The sequence below is a fragment of the Ascaphus truei genome, chromosome 2, assembly GCF_040206685.1.
Source record: "Ascaphus truei isolate aAscTru1 chromosome 2, aAscTru1.hap1, whole genome shotgun sequence".
In the NCBI taxonomy this organism is placed as follows: domain Eukaryota; kingdom Metazoa; phylum Chordata; class Amphibia; order Anura; family Ascaphidae; genus Ascaphus; species Ascaphus truei.
In genome coordinates this window covers 123926508-123947104 of record NC_134484.1, presented here as the reverse complement: position 1 = coordinate 123947104, position 20597 = coordinate 123926508, and the positions used below count along the sequence as shown (strand labels likewise).

At 45.5% G+C, this 20597-nt stretch overlaps 1 pseudogene; it reads right to left on the bottom strand.

Moving 5' to 3' along the window:
• Window positions 1–7991: 7991 nt before the first annotated feature.
• On the bottom strand, window positions 7992–8712 carry LOC142488130 (DDB1- and CUL4-associated factor 7 pseudogene; annotated as a pseudogene).
• Window positions 8713–20597: the final 11885 nt, after the last annotated feature.

The window sequence follows — 20597 nt, the reverse complement described above, 5'->3', positions numbered from 1 at the left end:
GACCCGACTTGACCTTGGAATCTCTCTGGATACTGACCCCGGCTTACCCTCGACCTTGCAAATATCTTCAACCCAGACCACGGCTATCCGGACCTCACGATTCTAACCTCTCCAACCCCAAACCACGGCTATACGGACTTCCACAATTCTGACTTCTCCAACCCCAGACCACGGCTAACGGACTTGACTATTATGAACTCTCCATTCCAAGACCTTGGCAAGTATCCACTAACCCACTCTCTCCAACCCAGACCCGGCTACGTTTGACAATCCGCCTGCCAGGCACGCTTCCGCTGCAGTGGGTGCGTGGTTTACCTCAGTACCGGTATCATGTCTTGCTCGTGGGCAGCGCAAGTGTTACATTTTGCTAGGTGTCTTATAGATTAGCACTAATTAGTAATTATGTCCCTTAGTGCAATAAACTAACAATAAACTGTAACATGTATTTACATATTTTGTTAATATGTTTCAGGCCAGCTTGAATAATTAGCATTTTCGTCCAAAAACAGACACTTTTTAGACTATAGAATTTACCTCTAAGGAAGTTATCATCTGGTCAGTTTCAGAAACAACTTAACCATTGAAAATAAAGGACAGATTAATGGTACCATTAAAAGTTATATTTTCTTCTTAGTCCATCCATGACAGTTATTACACCTGGGATAAATCCTCCATCCAACTGGGGTAAGATAAGACTTCTGACATCAGTGCACAAAATGAGGTGTGTCTCCTCGTGGTCAGTTTTTCTTGTCCTACCTTAGCTAACTAAGGGTGTTAGTTTTATCTACTCAGGCACTAGTATTTTTTGTTTTTTCCCTGTACAGGCTGCCATATTGCCACCCTCCCAGAACCTGCAAATGTTCTGAGGTCCCCCTAAGCCAGTGCCTGATTAAGATCCTCTGGGGCCCTTAGGAACGAAGACTTTAGGGGCCCTCCTCCAGGAGCATCATGGTGCCATAACAACTCAAGGCGATAGGAGGAGGGTAAGAGACACCCCTCTCTCTTTCTGGGCTAATGGTAATTGGAACATTTATAAATATCCGAGAAGCTGCTTTAAATCCCACTTTTTTTTTAACCTTGGGCTAGAAAGATATATATATATTTTTAAATGATTGCGCCTCCTGAACTGTAGAATTTAGGTGAGTGAAAATTATAGGGCGCAAAAGACACTACACATCTCAGAAAAAAAAAAATTAGAAAGGCAGATTTGAATAAACTGAAGTCTAATCTATAAGTAATACATTGGGATGATGTTTTTGCAGGGAAAAATGTAGAAGATAAATGGGCAGTGTTTAAAACATTGCTAGAAAAGCACACTTATCAGTGTATACCCTTGGGGAATAAGTATAAAAGAAATAAGTCAAAACCAATGTGGCTAAATAAACAGGTAGGGGAGGAAATGGACAAGAAGAGGAAGGCGTTTAGATTCTTTAAGTCAGAAGGGACGGAGACATCGTATCAGAATTATAAGGAATGTAACAAAAATTGCAAAAGGGCAATCAAATTAGCAAAAATGGATAATGAAAAAAGGATTGCAATAGAATTTACGGTCAATTGTAAAAAGTTCATTAAGTACCTTAATAACAAAAAAATGAGAAAAGAAAATATAGGACCCTTTCAGTGTGACATGGGTAGTCAGATTATTGGAGATAAGGAAAAAGCAGAGGTATTAAACAAATTCTTTGCCTCTGTTTTTACCAGGGAGAAATCAAGTTCAATAGTAGTGCCGCAGGAGGAAGCCACAACCTCCATATTAATGAACAATTGGTTAACTGAGGAAGAAGTTCATAAGCGACTTGAAAAAATTAAAGTAAATAAGGCACCTGGCCCCGATGGCATATATCCAAGAGTTCTCAAGGAGTTAAGCTAAGTAATAGCCAAACCATTATATTTAATATTCAAGGACTCCATTTCGCCAGGCTCAGTACCACAAGATTGGCGTAAAGCAGATGTGGTGCCTATAGTTAAAAAGGGAGCTAGATCACAACCGGGAAATTACAGACCTGTAAGCCTGACTTCAATAGTGGGGAAACTACTTGAAGGTTTAATATGGGATAATATTCAGGAATACCTAATGGAAAACAAAATTATTAGTAATAGTCAGCATGGATTTATGAAGGGTAGATCATGCCAAACTAACCTTATTTGTTTCCTGGAGGTGGTAAGTAGGAATTTAGACCAGGGTAATGCAGTTTATGTGGTCTACTTAGATTTTGCAAAGGCTTTTGATACGATTTCACACAATAGGTATACAGAGATATATACCAAATAAATATACATGGGAAGGATGTTGATCCAGGGATTAATCCGATTGCCAATTCTTGGAGTCAGGAAGGAATTTATTATTCCCCTTATGAGATATCATTGGATGATGTGACTGTGGGGTTTTTTGTTTGCCTACTTCTGGATCAATACGTATAGATATATGATAAAATATCTGTTGTCTAAATTTAGCATAGGTTGAACTTGATGGACCGAAGTCTTTTTTTTCAACCTCATCTACTATGTAACTATGTAACTATGTAACTATGTAACTATGTATATTGCAACCTTGCATTTGGAAAATATGTAAAAAAAAAACAACAAAAACATATGAAGTGAGTGAAAAGCAGGCTCAACAGGAGAGAACTCTTCTGATCTAGATAGATAGATAGATAGATAGATAGATAGATAGATAGATAGATAGATAGATAGATAGATAGATACTTTCCACAATGGGAAAAATAATAGGGAAGATAAAAAGAAACACAAATAGTGCAAATATGTATGTAACTCAAGGTGTATTTGAAAATGAAATAAAACTCACAAACGGAAAAGTTTCAGAGGCTTTTGAAGGAGGTAGAGAACCTCTGTATGTGACTGCGCAGTCTATCCCACGACCGGTGTCTACATCGCACGCCCGCAATCTTCGGAGGAACTCCCAAACAAAGTCCTTAGCTAGACAAGCGGATCCTCTTCCTCGCTTTTGTAGGCAGGCACAGCCAGACACCGGTAGCTCAGACAGATCTCACTTCAATTCCCGAACTGAATCCTAGGAGGACAGCTGGGCAAGAGGACCTTCTTCCTGATTCCCTCAGACAGAGGCTGTAAAATGCTGGTAGCTAGTTCCTGCTGAAATTAACCAGCTCCCTGCTGTACTCATCCGCTAAAGACAGGCTTTATTTTGAAAACCTTTTAGACAGGGGAAAGGTCCTGTTACAGACTGCTTGAAGAACGTTCCTTCCGATTTTAGTATCTGCAGAGGACAATAGTATAGGAGGTGTGCTGGGAAAACCAAGTGGTGGTCTTCCATATTACCTCTGGGGTTACTTGAGCCCTGTCTTCCCAGGGTGCTGCAGTGGCTCTCGTATGCATCACATATGCTTCCAAAATACAGGATCTAATCCATCTTTAAATAGAAACTGTGGTTGCCACTTCTCTCTTCTTTGTGGCTTAATGTAAAATGAACAAACGGGCATGAAAATAATTCTTCAGGAAGAGTGACCATTTGTTCGTTAATTTCAGTAGGAGTTGATTGACCAGTCCACATCTGGTTCGTCAAGCCTGCTTAAAATCCTGCTGCACAGACTACATGGGAATTCTCCCACATGGAGAGTCTGTGCTGCCAGAGAGATCCCAGGTGAAGAGAGACTCTTTTCCAAGGAAAACCGGTCCCTGGAACCCACCAGAGGGAAGCCCCATAGACACCACCACAGACCCTGGACAGGCGTGGAGAGCACCTGCCTACAGGTACCGGTGTTCTTTCCTCTGCACACATTTCCTATATAGTCATATTTTACTCCCAGGACAATTCGCCCTCCATTTTATAAAGTATTACTGCTTTGGGACATCTCAGGTATAATAGCTGTCAGGGAGGGACATAGAAGAAATAGGGAATTTACATGCCAATATTTTTGTTATTTCTAGACCCTCCATAACAGTGTCCCTTTCCCTCCGTTCTTTTAATTATGTTTTGTTGGAGCTATGAAAAAGACTGACCTTGGGGAGAGACATGCCTCTTTTGTGCCATGACCTCAGAAGTCAGATGCTGCAACACGTGAGGGGGCCGTCTACCCCGAACTGGATCCTGGGAGCTGCATCCTCCCATTCCCCAGGCTCTAAGAGAGACACGGAAAAAGCAACTCCCTCTGCTCTAAATACCTGTTCTAGTAATTAGGTGAGCAGGTGAAAGAAACTAGAACCATTGTAAAGCCTAGTATGGATTTCCTATCCATCAGCCTTAGTGACTGTGAATCTGTGGGGTGGATCACATCCACACTATGTCTGCACTTTCTTCTATAAATCAGACAGAAAGCTGCCTACAGTACTTTCCTGGGACTATGTAGCATATCCTCCCCTCCATCCCCCCTCCCCCTGCTTACACCTCCTGGGGTGAGCGACCATGGGTATACAGTATACCGAAGTATATGAACATTTTTCTTAGTAACAACTTCCTATACCTCAGGATATGATAAACATTATATATATATATTCACGAAACCGGACAGTTTGTATCACCTCCCTGGGGTTTTCCTACTCTTTCTAGTATATGAAAAGGGCCATTAACTTTTAACATTACCTAATAATCTTGTTATTGGCCATCAACCCTGTATAGCAACTTGTAGTCTTACCAACATTTTCAGAAAATACAACCTTGCAATATTCATGCACTGCTCATCCTAGAGGCATAATACCATATAACTGTACTAGCTTATTTGCAAGGTTATGTGTCCGTGACATAGTCCGCACGTGTAACCTAATTGTTAGTTCCAACACATTTTTTTCTTGACTTCCAGTCCCTTACATCCACAGACTTCATTTTAACACTTGCTGTATGCACGCAGTCAATATTAATAACCTCATCAGTATTTTCCATCCACTTGTATTTGCCGGAATTGCCACCCACTTGGCTAAAACATCTTCTGTGGAGGCCTGGGTGCTTTCACTAGTTTGATACTCATCTGAACACAGCAAATGAAATTGAGGCTCTGGATTTTTAAATCCCAGTTTAGGGAGTTCGTTCTCAGTAGTCCCAGGAGGGTGCATATCTGCTTCTTGAATAAAAGCAGCACTATCAAAATCAACTGTTGCTCCTTCCTGTTTGTCATCAGTGAGGGCATTAAGTTCACTTTCCATGGTTTCCTTTTGGGACCAACGTATCTCTTTTAGCATTGGAATCTCTTTCTCCAATTTAGTACCAAATGTCCATTACTTGTAATCCTTGATCAGGTCTTGCAAAACCTCTGTCAGCTTTCTTTTGAACTCTGTGTGATGTCCAGAATCTATTTCTACTTTCCTAGTCTTGTGCTGTTTCCTGGAATCACTTAAAGAAAATTTAAGACCAGCTATTTGAATTTTCAGCTCTGGAAGCTGTCCTTCTGCACCTCTTTTCCCACTCAATGCAGTTACCAGTTCAGCTTCTTTGGAGTTGAGTCGCGATTCCACATCTCCCAGCTGACTCAGAGCCAGGCTTAAATATGTTTCCCTTTCTTTATTTCTGACCTGCAGCTGCCAGTGCTCATCACGGACCTTGTCCAGCTCCAGCTGCCGCCGGGTCCTCTCTTTGGCCGTGTGGTCCTGCAAGTCGCAGGCATCGGTCATTTTGGTCTCATAGCACCTTGTTAGGTCGGCCACTTGATGGACGGACACCTCCTCCCTCACTTCCTTTTTGGTGAGCTGTATCTTGAGCTCGGTAATCTGCGTCTGCAGCTCTGCAATTTGATTCTGCAAGCCTCCTTTCAAGGCCTTCACCTCTTCCTTGTGCTTGCTCTGAGTTTGCATCTGCGCATCCTTCATATTTTGGAGCTGTGCAGATTTCATCCTCAGTGTTGCAGCTGCTTGCGATTTCCACACCTCTTTCTCCTGAGTGTACAGACTTTTGGGGATGGAGCAGCCTCTCTGCTTCTCAATCACTTGCTCTAGTTTCTGGACCTTCCTCTCATACAGAGTCACCTGGATTCTAAGCTCCACCTCCAGCGATGCTCTTGTGATGCTCAACGTGATCTTCAGCTGCTCATGCTGCTCTGCGGGGACACACTGGTTACTCAGCTCTCCTGCAGAACTTTTACTTTGTTAGCAGCCAGGATACTTTCTTCCTACAGGACCCACTGCTTCTCCTTGGCCTCCTGCAGATGCGCACTTAGCTCCTGCAGCTGGCTCTGCAGTATATGTTCTGCTTGTGTATGCTGCTCCAGGGAGAGGCATTCTTTTTCCAGCATTCTCTCTGCATTCTGCAGTGCTGCCTGTACTCCTAAATTTTCCTGGGACAATTGTTCCGTCACTTTTTCTGCTTGGTGAAGCTTCTCTTTTCCCTAACTAGCCTGGTCTGACAAATATGATTTTTCTTCTTTCAGACTTACATACTCTCTCTTTGCAGTCTCTAAATCACTCAGGGCGTTCTCATAGGCTTCCTTCAATGTACACAGCTCTGTGTTTAGACCATGGCCCTCTTGGTGAGAGTGTTCCAGCTCTGTGCTGCAAGCGTGAACCTCTTTCTGAGAGACTTCCAACTCCCTACTGCAATTGAGAATCTCTTGCAAAGCCTCCCCATATTTCTGTTTCAGGTTAGCAATTAGTCCATCATACTTGTTCTGCTTTCCTTCCATGGTGGCCACCGCAATGTTTGCCCTTTCCAGACTGGTCGTCACCTCCTCCAACTCACTCCGTAAGAGACTCTATGTTTTCTTCAAAGCCTCGTACTCATGTATAGCTGGGAGTATACACCTCTGTAACTCTGCGTTAGCCTCCTGTACCTTCTCGCTCCTTATCCAGTTGCTCCCGCAGGACTTCATAATCATGGAGGGCAGCTTGGATTGCAGAAATGAAGGCCTCTTTATCCTGAATCAAGGATTCAGCTTCCCTTTGCTCCTCCTTTTTCTTTGCCACTGTTCCCATGACAATTCCGCCCGTCACTCAGGTCTGCAACACATCTCGGTGCCTTTCTGACGCACGTTGTCCTGACATTGCAGGCTCAAATCGTTCACTTCTTCTGTGACTTAAGAAATACTTTTCTTTTTTCTTCTTCTTTCTCATTGCTTTATTAGCCCCAGAGACATCACACAGAGTACACACTCGCTGGTATTAGCTTCCACATCTTCCTTGCGCTCACAACGCATTGCTTGCTTTTGCAGCTGTGGGAGACAGTATTCCTCGTGCTGCTCCTGTTGCCACTGTTTGTATTTAAAAATTTGGGGACACTCTTCTTCCGTTTGACCTGGTTTATGACAGGCCCAGCATACTGACTCCTTTAGAAAATCACCTGTTTTTTTTCTAGCCGGCATGGATCAGAATTCTTCATCACTGACTCCAAGGTTATGGGGTTCGGCTCTCTTCCCAGGGCCACATATGAGTCGTCATCATCGTCATCATATGGCCTACTGTAAAAGGACACTGTTTTGCATGGTTATGTACATTACAAAGCAAACATTTCATGTTGGCCATTTTAAAAACCCAGCAGTGAAAACTTGACACTCAGCACTTTGCTTATGGCGTTAGTTTTACACAGCACAGCAATCTTTTCACACCCGACAGGGCAGACTTTACACTCTTTTTCACTTGCTAGATGCAATTTCCAGTTTCTTCAGCAAAAATGTTGGTTTTCTGCTTGGGTTCAGGGCCTTAAGATATCTTCATCTATTGAGCTCTGGGTGCTATTGCATCCACACTTCACACTGGGCCAAGCACCACACAGAGAACAGAAGGAGGAGACATTTGACGGTTTGCTTATACACTCTGTTGCTATTATTGGACTCCTAATGCTGTCACATGAGTTCTCCCCAGCATATCCTATTGTTTGCTAGTGGGACTGCATATTCAGTTACTACTTTGGACTTGTGTTGCTTGTACATGAGCATTCTTTTGCATATACAGGTAAACCCTGTTATAGCGCGGTCCTCGGGGTCCACCCCGAGACCACCGCGTTAGTAACGGGGTCGCGCAAATTTTTTTTTAAAAATGGCCGCTGCGCGCCTGATCGGGTGGGAGGGAGTGAGGAGGGAAGGTGTACGCCAGGATCAGGCCTCGATGGCCTGCGGCATCTGCTGTATGTCCCATATCAGGGCCTGGTGATCGTCAGCTGCGGTACAGATGTGGCAGGAGAAGTGCGGGGCCCCGGCGATGCCGTTGACGCAGGCACGGTGGTTGTTGAGCCTCGCCACGGGGGTGCACGGTACGCGCACGTCCAGGATGACGACCTCCATCCCGTCCATGGCCATGGTGGCCAGGTAGTTGAGGTCCTGCTTGTTCCAGCACAGCCGGAGCAGCGGGTGGTGCTGCGGGTCCTCGTAGATGATGGTGCTGTGCTCCAGGTGCCGCAGGTCAAACATCCGCACCGAGGCGTCGGCCCCCACCGAGGCGAACATGTCCCAGCCCCCGCCCGCGCGGCTGAACGCGATGTCGTACACCTCTTTGTCGTGGGCGATCAGCTGTGTCTTCACGTGGCCGGACACCAGGTTCACTCTGCCCAGCACCTGCCCGGTCTCCAGGCCCCAGATAGTGCAGGTCGTGTCAATGCTGGACGTGCCCAGCAGGTTGGGGTCCACTTCGTTCCAATCGAAGGAGGTCAGGGGGGCGCAGAAGTCGGAGTTTTTGTTGTTGTTCTGTAAACACTCCAGGCGCGTCTCTGTCTCCCCCACCCTCCAGACGTGCAGGTAGTCCCAGCTGGTGGCTAGCAGGTCGGGATACACCCCCTTGGTGTCAGGGATCCACATAAGCTTGGGGGTGGGATACGGGTGGTCGAAAGTGTTTCGGCAAATAAACTCCGGCTGCACAGTGTGCAGTGTAGAGTGTGTGCAGTGTAGAGTGTGTGCAGTGTAGAGTGTGTGCAGTGTAGAGTGTGTGCAGTGTAGAGTGTGTGCAGTGTAGAGTGTGAGCAGTGTGAGCAGTGTAGAGTGTGTGCAGTGTGTGCAGTGTAGAGTGTGTGCAGTGTAGAGTGTGTGCAGTGTAGAGTGTGTGCAGTGTAGAGTGTGTGCAGTGTAGAGTGTGTGCAGTGTAGAGTGTGTGCAGTGTAGAGTGTGAGCAGTGTAGAGTGTGTGCAGTGTGTGCAGTGTGTGCAGTGTAGAGTGTGTGCAGTGTGTGCAGTGTAGAGTGTGTGCAGTGTAGTGTGTACAGTGTGCACTGTGCAGTGTAGTGTGTACAGTGTGCACTGTGCAGTGTGTGCAGTGAGAGTGTGTGCAGTGTGCACTGTGCAGTGTGTGCAGTGAGAGTGTATGCAGTGAGCAGTGTGCAGTGAGCAGTGTGTGCAGTGAGCAGTGTGAGTAGTGTGAGCAGTGAGCAGTGTGTGCAGTGAGCAGTGTGTGCAGTGAGAGTGTGTGCAGTGAGCAGTGTGTGCAGTGTGCAGTGAGCAGTGTGTGCAGTGTGCAGTGAGCAGTGTGCAGTGAGCAGTGTGTGCAATGAGAGTGTGTGAAAACCGCGTTATAACCGATTTGCGTTATAACGGGTCGCGTTATAACGGGGTTTATCTGTACTATTGAGTGTCATTTATTTTCTGTGGGGTTTGACAGGCTTAGGGGAGTACCTCTGGGACCCTTGGGGATCAGAGGGATTGGGCCAGAAGAAGAGGTAATCCCTCGAAACGTTGCCCCCCTAGCATACTTTCTTTTCTCCCATTTTTTGTGTGTGTATTTTCCTAATGTTTCATGTTTTTTCCTTTTTTTCCCCACACCCCTCACTGTGAGACATTATTTCCTATTGCATTGTATTTGCTCTAATTCTGGTTTACATATGGTAATATTAAAATTATTTACTATTCTGACCTTTTTTCAGTAGATCATTTAGCTGTTAGACAGTGAGTGCCGGTACTTTGATAGCTGTGTTATTATTAGTAGAGGGGAAGAAGGGTCCCCTATGTTCCGTGCAACCTGCATACGTACTTTTTTGCTGTAATCAGTGTGCTGTCTATCATCTTTAGATATATACCTTTATGTAGTGCTGCTGTTTGCCCAGGCTCTTAACGACACAGTCTTCTAGGGTTTCATTTATAGAAAAGGAGGACAAACGTGTATACACACAAGAGGCACTCAGCCCTCAACCTTAAGTGGTTTATTTTTCCATTAGTGACACTAAACATTTCAAACACCGTCACTTTAAGAAACAAAAAAAATCATAAAAATAACATCTATGCAGCATATCCCTATCTGCAATGTTGGCTGGGTAAGCCAGTTACCAACTTTAAATAACACACAGATATAACATTGAATTCTTAACTGTGAGATGGGGTCAGCGTCCCAATAGATTCATAGATGCTGCAACGTGAGGGGCTGTCTACCCCGAACTGGATCCTGGGAAGTAGCATCCTCCCAGCCTCCAGGCTCTGAGAGAGAGACTGAAAAAGCAATCTTTCCTGCTCTAAATACCTGTTCTAGTTATTAGGTGAGAAGGTGAGAGAAACCAGAACCATTGTAAAGTCTGGTATGGATTTCCTATCCACCAGCTTTAGTGACTGAGAATCTGTGGGGCGGATCACATCCACACTATGTCTGCACTTTCTGCTATGAATCAAACAGAAAGCTGCCTACTATCTTGGGACTATGCCAATATATATATATATACCATATATACCATATACTGTGACACCAGGAGCTGAATGGGGCAGCTATAGGACTTTTGCTGCACATAGAGTTAAATCTTCCCTAGAGAAAAGCAGCAGCTGAAGCTAATCCGCCTGCTCTGAATGAACTGAACAAGGAAGTGGTTTTAAAGTCAGACTGAAGCTGCTATGCAGGGAGACTGTTTTCCCCAGAGAAGGAGGCAGATAGAAGTACTCGCCAGCTGCGGAAGCTGGTTACAGAGGAACCTACAGAGGCATTCCTCTGGGCTCAGGTGGGGCCGAGTTCCCCTAAGAAGGAAAGGACGCAAGGCCTGTGCTGAAGCAGACGTCTGCTCCAGAGGACTTACAAACAGATAAGCAAAAAAACCTTTGTTATTGCCATGTGCAAAGACTGTGCAGATTGTTGCATATGCCAGGGCATATTTTAGCTGGGGACCAGTATAGTTGGCCAGCGGTCATTAGAGAGGACTGAAGAAAAGTCAGTTAGTTTCCCTAACGGGAATAGGATTTGATTTTATTATTTGGTTTTCTTAAAGGGACGGTGGGCCAGTTGTATGATTTAATCCCTGTAAATAAACCCATGCATAGAAAATACAGTGTTTTCGGCCTTAAATTGGGACAAAAGAGACTGCAACGTGGTGTGGGCATCACAATACACAGTACTGAATATTTGTGGAATAATTCCTCCCTGCTGTGTCCACACTTGTAGGTGTGTATTATGAATCTGTTTTTGAATTCATTAATTTGCTCAGTAATTGAAATCCTTTTTTGGCTTTCCTCCTAATCTGCTGTTTCGCTGTTGTTTTTTTTTTTTTAGAATATGACAAATTAACTCCAGATTAAAGATTGTAGGGGCTATGTTTCAAAGTCTCCCAGATGCTAAATTTGTAAACCTATGAATTTAGCTCTAAAATCAATGCAATGTTTCCCTCATTTTGTTTATTACAGAGGGAAAACGTGCGTTTGTCAAGAACAAAATAATTGCACGTTAGCAAGGAGTGGGAGTTAAGAAAGAACTGAGATTTATGGCTTTATTCATTCAAGTGTGATACGAGTGATCCCATTGTGATTGCATATAAACCTTAATAGATTTTGTTAATCCAATATTGTTGAAATGAACATACTGATGAAATGGACTGGGGGGGGGGGGGTCTCTGGAGATGAGGTTGTTGGTGGTGTGCAGAATCCATTTCGTCTCCATTTTGTCTGTATTGTATTGTCTTGTGTGTCTTGTGTCTCATGATGTTTTCCTGCAATCATTTCACGAGAGAAAGTATGTGTATGTGTCGGTTTTGCTACCAGGACTCAAGGCCAAAAGCGGCCTATGGCTTAATGCCCAGAAATAAGGGAGAAACATTTATTTTGCAGTTATACAGACTTAGAGATAACAAATGTTGCCCTTTTCTATGTGCATTTGCAAACAAAGACAGTTTGAAGGTCAGGTTCCTTTATCAGCTCACCTTAATGAAAAAGGCCCTTAGTGCTGTAGATTTCCCTGGTGATTTCCCTTTTCTAAAAATAAATAAAAAATGTGCACATATGACAACACAATGTATTTAAAAATATATATTTATTAAAGGCATGTCTAAAATAGCTGTTCAGACAATTCACCTCAGCAAAATAAACAAACATTTCCTGTCACATGAAAGGGAGCAAGAAATTCCTGAGGCGTGTGGAAATATTTGAAAAGTATTTCAGTATGAGAGGAAAAAGACTACATGGGAGTAGACAAACTGATTTTCGGCAAAGCTAAAATATCTCTACTGTTCCTGCCAATTGCAGTGTGGTTACCTATGCCCTCAATGGGAAAAAAGATAACCCCAATGGCAACGAATGAGCACCCCCTCCACCCCAACACATACAGTATGGAAAAGGGCAAAATTACTATTATCCAGATCTCGATAATAGCTCATTTGCCCATTAAAAATAAAACATTATCCAGTCAGCATAAAGTAAATTAAAGTTCTACTTACCCCTGCCAGGATGAAGGCCATCCTCATCACCCTCCTCCACGTCCATGTCCTCCGTGGGCAGCAACACTACAATAAAAAAACAAACTAATGGTCACTAACCCCTTAATCCCATTAGTGGTTAGTAACCGCTGTAATAATTAAGGGGATAACTCCCGTTCCCCGCTACCCACACAAGAGGCCTAACCAGCTTTCCTAGGGAAACTACCCCCACCCTCTACCTATTTATTGGCACAGTGGTACCCCATGCCCATAGCATGATTTGCCACTATGGCTGTCAATGGGCAACCTTAAAAAAAACAACAACAAAAACACCAAAAATACACAACAATAAAAAAAAAGCAAGCACCAAAAATACACAACTATTAAAAAAACAAGCACCAAAAATACACAACTATTAAAAAACCAAGCACCAAAAATACACAACTATTAAAAAACCAAGCACCAAAAATACACAACAATAAAAAAACAAGCATTACAAATACACAACAATTAAATGAAATAAGCACCAAAAATACACAACATTTAAATAAAACCAAGCACCCAAAATACACAACAATTGAATGAAACCAAGCACCAAAAATACATAACAATTAAATAAAAACAAGAACCAAAAATACAAAAAATACTATAACAATTAAATAAAAACAAGCATTTGCCAAAAAATTAATTGCTTGTTACTGTGTTTATCTATAGCCCGAAAGGGGCATAGATAAGCACATGGGCAGTCAATGGGCAATGTAAAAAAAAATTACACAATTAAATAAAATGCAATCAATGTTTTTCTTACCATTGATGTCTTCACCCCCGTCCTACGCGAGCACAAACTCTTGACCCTCGATGCAATGATCCTCAACAGCCGATGCGAAGAACTCCGTGATCAAATCTTGATTGAAGAGACGTCTCCCCGGTGAGTTCTTCATTCTTTTCTTCTTTCTTCATTCTTTTCTTTTTTCTTTTCTTCTGTCTTCTTTAGTTGTAATCCAATGGAGCGGATTTTGTCCTGTCGGCTTCTTAAAGTCAAATGAGACAGGACTTTTTTATTAAAGGATGTGGTGTCATCTTAAAGGGTGTTGCTTCCGTTTCTTACATAAGACGCTGATTTTTAACCAGGAAAGTAAAAGTCATCTCTGACCTTTTTTGGGGCCCATATTGAATGGTGAAAAAGTGATGCAGAATTTGATACATATTATGTGCCTCACGTAACTCTCCCTTAAACTTCCTTTTGACTCTCTCCAAAATACAAGCTGACACACAGAGCAAAAAGTATTTCATACATTGGCAAACCACAAACATGATGCAATATACGCCAGTTTCTCTTCGCCTTAGTACATCGGCCCCTATATATCAAACGAAAAAATCCAATTCAAAGTTATATGGTTTTTCTTTTTAATAAATCTGGAAAAATGTGAAGTATTAGATGTTTTAATATAGTGTAACGGGTATTCCCCCACCCAATCGCATATAGGGTGTATGTGAGGGGGAACCTATATGTTACCAGATGTGGTGCTTTACCTGTTAGGCTCACAGGAGGCCTGAGCCTCCGCCAATGAGAGCCTGGGGTGAATCCTCTCGCACAATACTACTATATGGTGCAGCGCCTCCACCTGCGATGGCTCCCAGCAGAGCGGGAGTTGTTCCTCGCAGGACACATACAAATGAACACATACACTGGATGTGAAATAGCAAAGGGCTTTAGTGAACATAACATATCTCTTAACGCTCTAATGGACTGACTTATAACTCTATGATAATATCTTATCACCCCACCCACTGAAGACACAACTAGCCACACACCTCGCAGGGCCTTGTACCCCACACCTTATTCCCTGAGTCCCAAGTGTCCCAAGAGTTATGCAACCTTAGGCGTGATCAGTGCCTGTGTGGTACCGGTAATGGTGGTGCACTTGGTGACTGTACCTGCCGAGTGTGTCCACACTCGGTATGATGAATCTTCACAAAGGATCCGCTGATCCTGCGATGAAACCTGCCTCCGCGTGGGGTGATGTCCCGCCAGACGCTCCCACCGTGAAGACTGTCTCTTTCCTGAAGAGATCTGTTCCCAGACCAAACTTGCCAGGCCACGTGCACACAGCTGTGTCCCTGACTATCTTATAACACACCTGACTGCTGAGGGGATCCGTTCCCTATCTAGGGCATGTCCCTGTAGCAGCTCCAACCTTTCAATGACTCAGGGCCTAACTGGGCCTGGGGTATAGGGCCTAGTGTAGGGGCTACTTGCCTCCCTACCTGCAGAGCTCCTTCTCTTTCCTCCTCCCGGTCTTCTATCCCTCTCTAATGTGACAGGTTCCTATCCTAGGGCCTGTCCCTGTGACCACCCACCCTCACTAGTGGGGAGTCAGGGCCTCAGCTCTAGCCTGGGGATTTCTGGCCTAGGGCAGAAGCTCGCAGCTCTCTGCCCCCCTTCTTTCCCCCTCTGTATCCTCAGTCTGACTGCCTCATGTCCTTCACAGTCTGCTTCCTGATTCTGCACCCAACATTGTATCAAATCCCCTGCTGCAGAGAATCTGCAAGTCTCAGTGGCTGGCTGGCTGCAGGTGACAGGGATCATAGGGCATTCCCCAGAGGCTGCTGGGAGATGTAGTCCACTCAGGACCTCTTTCCTATGGGAACCGCATGCGCGATCTATCCTGCGCCTGTGCGAAGCTGTAATGGCCACCGTTACGCTTAGCTGCACCTGCGCAACTTCCCAGAGCTCCTGCACACTTGTAATGGCCACCGCTACCCTTGCCAACCTCTGCGCATTGCGCGAACCTCGTGCCACAACCAAGATGGCGGTGCCTACCGGGAGAAGTCGCTGTCCCCTTCCCCCACTGCCACAGGGGTAAGACAGGGGGCAAAGGAAAATCAGGGATACCGGGAGTGATCCCCTTACACTCTCCCCCTGGTGAAAATACCAACGTCCCCGCTTGGAGGACAGCGTCACCCAGCACAAAGTTGTATAATAAAAATGCAGGGCATGATATATACAACTTATCACATATGCTTATCAGGGATACCGGGAGTGACCCCCTGACACTAGTAAATGCAAAAGGGAAAAGGTTGCTGTATAGAAGACAATCTGTAACAAACAACAACATTGCCTCATAGTCCTGTACTGTTATAAACAGTTCTAATAAACTAAATATCCATACAGTATAACTACATTTATCACCCCACAGCTTTGATTAACAAAAGTTTCAGCTCTTCATCTTGTGAGGTGCATGGAAATGAAGCTGTCAGCTTGATTATTCTACTGATAGGAGCTGAGCTAAAACAAGTGAAGGTACATGAAACATTTGCCAGGATTTATCTAAGCCTGATGCGAGGTATCACCCCTGTTCAGGCAGTAACTACTCAAGTCAACAAGATATCACACTTTGATAAATCCCAGCCATAGACACCTAAAGAAATAATATGGCTATTCCTTTATACAGATGTTTAGAAGAGACACGTAGTTGTCTAATATGTGTATCAATAGCAGGATTTATTAAAATCTAAGACGTTGCAGCAGTGGTAATACAGTATGTGTGAGGATAATGACAACAGTAATCTGTTGTGCCATCTAGTGGATGTAGCCCAGAGATCCACTAGTTTTATGGGTTCCTGGTCTGGAGAAGTGTAGATTTGTTAGCAGTATGTAATGGATTACCATGATTGTTACTTATAGATATACTTACTGATCATCAATCTATTCCAGGGCACTTTGAATTTGCTATCAACGGGACATCTTCTCATGCTAATTTCATTGCAAGTGCTCAATTTTGCAGTACAATATTTCACACAATCTCACTTTTCAGCTGATAATGAAAATTGATGATGCAAATGTAATTATTTTTTAATGTTCCCACTTGTATTCTATTATTAAAGCATAAAGAAAGTTATGAATTGATATATACCTAAAATTACTTTGCAATACACTCATTTACTCAGAAATTGTTTCTCACCTGGCAATTGGGAAAACTAGTTGAAGACCGCTGATCTATGCTACAAGATCATACATTGCAGTACATTTGAAGAATATATCAGGTCTGGAAAACATAATTACAATTGTATCTGTGAAGAGCTGTGTAACAGTGTTTCCCCCATCCAATCGCAGATAGGGGCCATTACAGGGTGTGTGGTGCATATACCGGCTGGCAACAGGAGGGCTGAGTCATCCACCGATGGTAGTGGGGACACAGAAACAGGCTTCTGGGGTTCATACCCTATATATCTCTTTAGCAGTGAAGTGCCTCCATCTGCCGTAGGCTCCAGGAACTGAAGGTGATCTCCCACGGTGAACTTATTACCTCTCCCCCCAGTAAGGTCATGCACCAGGCAGGAGGTATAGCTCTTCCCCACCTCCCTAGCGGAGGCAGAGGTATGGTCCACACTTACTCTCCCCCAAGGGGAAGAGGACATGGGAAGGCCCCAATCTGTGAGCACAGGGTGTTTTGTGAGATGTGTGGTCCCTGGCATGTCAGTAAAGAGGGGCCCATACTTAGCTAGCATGTCCCTGGCTTCTCCCTTCTGCCTAGCACTCAACTGTATCCCTATCTCCACCTGTTCCACAGTGTTTCCCTGCCTGCTAGAAATCATAAGGGGTCGTACAAGATCCATCGCTACTTTTTGGAAGGGTTCCCCTATTATCGGTAGGGCTTTCAGGGGTGCCTTCACACGATCGCCCGCCTTACCCACTCGCTGGCATGCATCACAAGAGCAGCAGAAATTGCCCACATCTCGAGAAGCCCCCGGCCAATAGTAACGCTGTAATAACCGGGCTCGCGTTCTGTTGACCCCCTGATGTCCCGCTAACGGAATAGAGTGAGCTACCCGTAACAGTTGCTGTCGGTACCCCTGGGGCACTACTAGCTGTCGCTTACCGGTCAATCCCTCCTCTATCCCTGGGTTCCCTTCTTCTCTATACAGGAGTCCCTTATACCATAGGCAGCGCTCAGTGCACTCCCCTGCCTGAGATTCGGACGCCCGAAGTCTCACGCCGGCCAGGGTAGGGTCAGCCTTCACTGCCTCCCTAAACTGGGCTCCTAATTCTGGCCACCCCCCAGTCATGTTATTGTCAGGGGAATGGGGAAGGGTGAGAGGGAACAGTAAGTCAGTCTGTGGTTTTAACTGATCCTGGCTTACCTCCCCAGGCTCCTCTGCGCCCTCCGCTAACGTTGGTCCCAAAGGCTGGGGGACTGGCGCCGCCGCCATTGCCGCTGTCTGGCTCCGGGTAACCGCCGCCACTGCAGCGGGCTTGGGCACTCGGTCATAAGTGCAGGTCATCGGTCCCAGATCGTTGCCAAGAAGAACATCGGCATTCAAACCGGGTAAAACCCCCACCTCCCGCACACCCTGCCCCCCCCCCCAATCCAAAAAGATTCTGGCCACTTGCAAGAAACGTGGCTCTCCGTCAGCCACAGTGATCTGTATCCCAGGGCCTGGGATCAATTCCTCTGGCCGGACCATATCAGGTCGGACCAGGGTCACTGCAGCTCCTGAATCCAGCAAGCCGACTGCTTGCCGGTCACCGACTGTGACCGGGGTTAGATGTCTGCTCCGGCCGTCCGTCTGCTGCAGGTCCGCGCTGAGATGTCCTCCGGTCCTGGCTGTAGGCACCGATGAAACCGGGACAGGTGTGGCATGGGACGCCTCGCTGGGAGTTGGTTCCATGACCGGTCCGGTGTCTTTGGTGGAAGCTACCCGCACGCGGGCTACCGGCTTCGCAGCTGGGGTGCGTTGCCCCTGATGGGGTCCGCCGGAACGCAGGGGTTCCGGGCAATCTGGTCTGATGTGACCAGGGCGGTTGCAGTTGTAGCACCGGCGCTCGTGCCGGAGCTCCCCCGCCTTCGGTGGACTGCTGCCCACAGGCGGCCTCTGAGTCCATTGGGGGGTATTGGCAGACTTTCTGGCCGGTGCCACCGCCACCGCCACCTTGGCTACTGGTTTTGCGGTCATCAGGGCTCGGCTGGCCACATAGTCATCTGCAAGCCTCGCCGCCTCCTGGTAAGTCTTGGGCTTCTTGTCGTACACCCAAGCCCTCACCGCCGGCGGGCACTGCTGCATGAGCTGCTCCTGAAAGATGAGGTCCAGCAGGCGTTGGTAAGTCCGTGCCTCATAGCCCTCCACCCAGCGTATCCCGTACAAAGCCATGCGGGTCACGTAGGTAACATAGGACTCCTGGGGCTGCCTCTCCTCCTGCCGGAATTTACCCCAGTAGGCTTCAGGGGTAAAACCGTACTGAAACAATAACAGTTCTTTCAGGTGTTCATAGTCATCCGCATACTCATCTGGAAGTGCCATCATCGTCTGCTTAGCCAAGCCGGACAGTAAGGGGTCCAAACGTGCAACCCTATGCTGGGGAAGCACTTTGTACCGCCGACACTGCGTTTCAAAGTTCTTTAATAAACTGTCAATCTGGTCAGTGCCTTCCACGAACTTGGTGAGACTGCGCTGGTCCAGCTTGAGTTCATCTGTGTTGGGTTGGACAGGGGGGCAATAAGCGGGTCTGTTCACTGCCATAGTGATAAAATGCAGCCGCTCCTCCAGTGTCCCTCTATCTCCCCATGCAGTAATTAGTGCCAACATTTCAGGGGTAAACGGACTGGTAGCCGCAGCAACCAGTACCCCTCCTGTTGCACTGCTCCCGGGAGGTGCACTGTTCTCTCCCCGAGATTCCGCCGCCCCAGTACTGGGTTCCTTCCCTGATCTCCGGGTGGCTGTAAACGGGCAAGCTGAGCCGTATCCTGAGGCTCTGCAAGCCGGGCTTCATAGTCACCGATTGCGTCAACCATGTCTGCGACCTCTTGGTTCTCATAGGGCAGTCCATATTCACGGCACTTGTCCTTCAGCTGAGCTCGGGTCCACATGTTGGATGAGCCTTCAGCCTCGCTCATGGTTCAGTCGCAGCAGTGAGGTGGTGTTACAACTTGTGTTAACTGTTGCACTACTGTGTGTTCAATATCTTTAGTTCCAGGAACTCGCAATTCCCTTCGAGTTCCCACTATATTACAGGGTAATTACCGTACACTGTAATACAGGTTCAGTTCAATCCCGCCGCTTGCCACCAGTTAAATATAGAGCTTGTCACGGTAGCTTATGACAAGATATAATGAACACCAAATATCTGGGTTGAACTGAACGAGGCTTAGATATAATAAAATATAATTTATTCCTTAAATAAGGTGAACACAGCAATATAGTACAATTAACAGACAAGAAGATAACACTTACTTAGGGTTGGGGAATGGAGAAGTATCCAATAGCAATTCTCCAGCAGTCCAGTGACATTCAAGATGGTATCAGAAGCACAACTCCAGCAATCCAGCACAACTACAAACTGTAGGGTTGACACAGTTTATATACCTGTGCAACCCTATTCTTAACATTGAACACAGCCTATTGGTGAACAATTATCTATATTCACTCTCTAATGTGGAGACACAGACTAACAGACTAACCCATGTCCTCAGGTAACAATTAGACTGGCAGAGTTTGTTGATTGACTAATACTTAATCCCTAGACATTGGGTAACAATCAAGGCAGTTACTTTTTGATTATCGTGCTTAGGCTACTCAGCCGTCTGCCCTTCATGACTTATTAGCCTAGCAAATGGCGTCTGCATTTTCAGAACAGATCCAAAATAAAATACATATATACTTTAATATCTACACATATTAATAAGTTCCATTCTGGTGGGCTCAGTGGGTCGACCTTTGCCAGTTTTTAATGCCTACAGTGACTCCACATATTGACCAAATATGAACATTAAAATACATGCTTATAATGAAACATGGGAACAGGGGAACATACATTTTCAAGGTACAACAAGGTGCAAACTCATCCCTGGACCGCAGTCCAGTTAACCCCTTGTCTCTCTGGTGAGGTCAGGGGATGGCCATATGGGGTGCAACCCCTTTAATACCGGGCCACCCCCTTTCTCCCTCTACATAGAGTTCTACAGGTTATTGACACGAATGAATATGAATTTTTGCTTACCCCATGTCCCATCGTGCCGATATTTCACCATCTCCCAAAAATCCATAAATCACTGGAGAACCCTCCGGGGCGTCCTATCGCCTCCAGTATTGGATCTTTGGGAGATGGTCTTTCTCGGTAC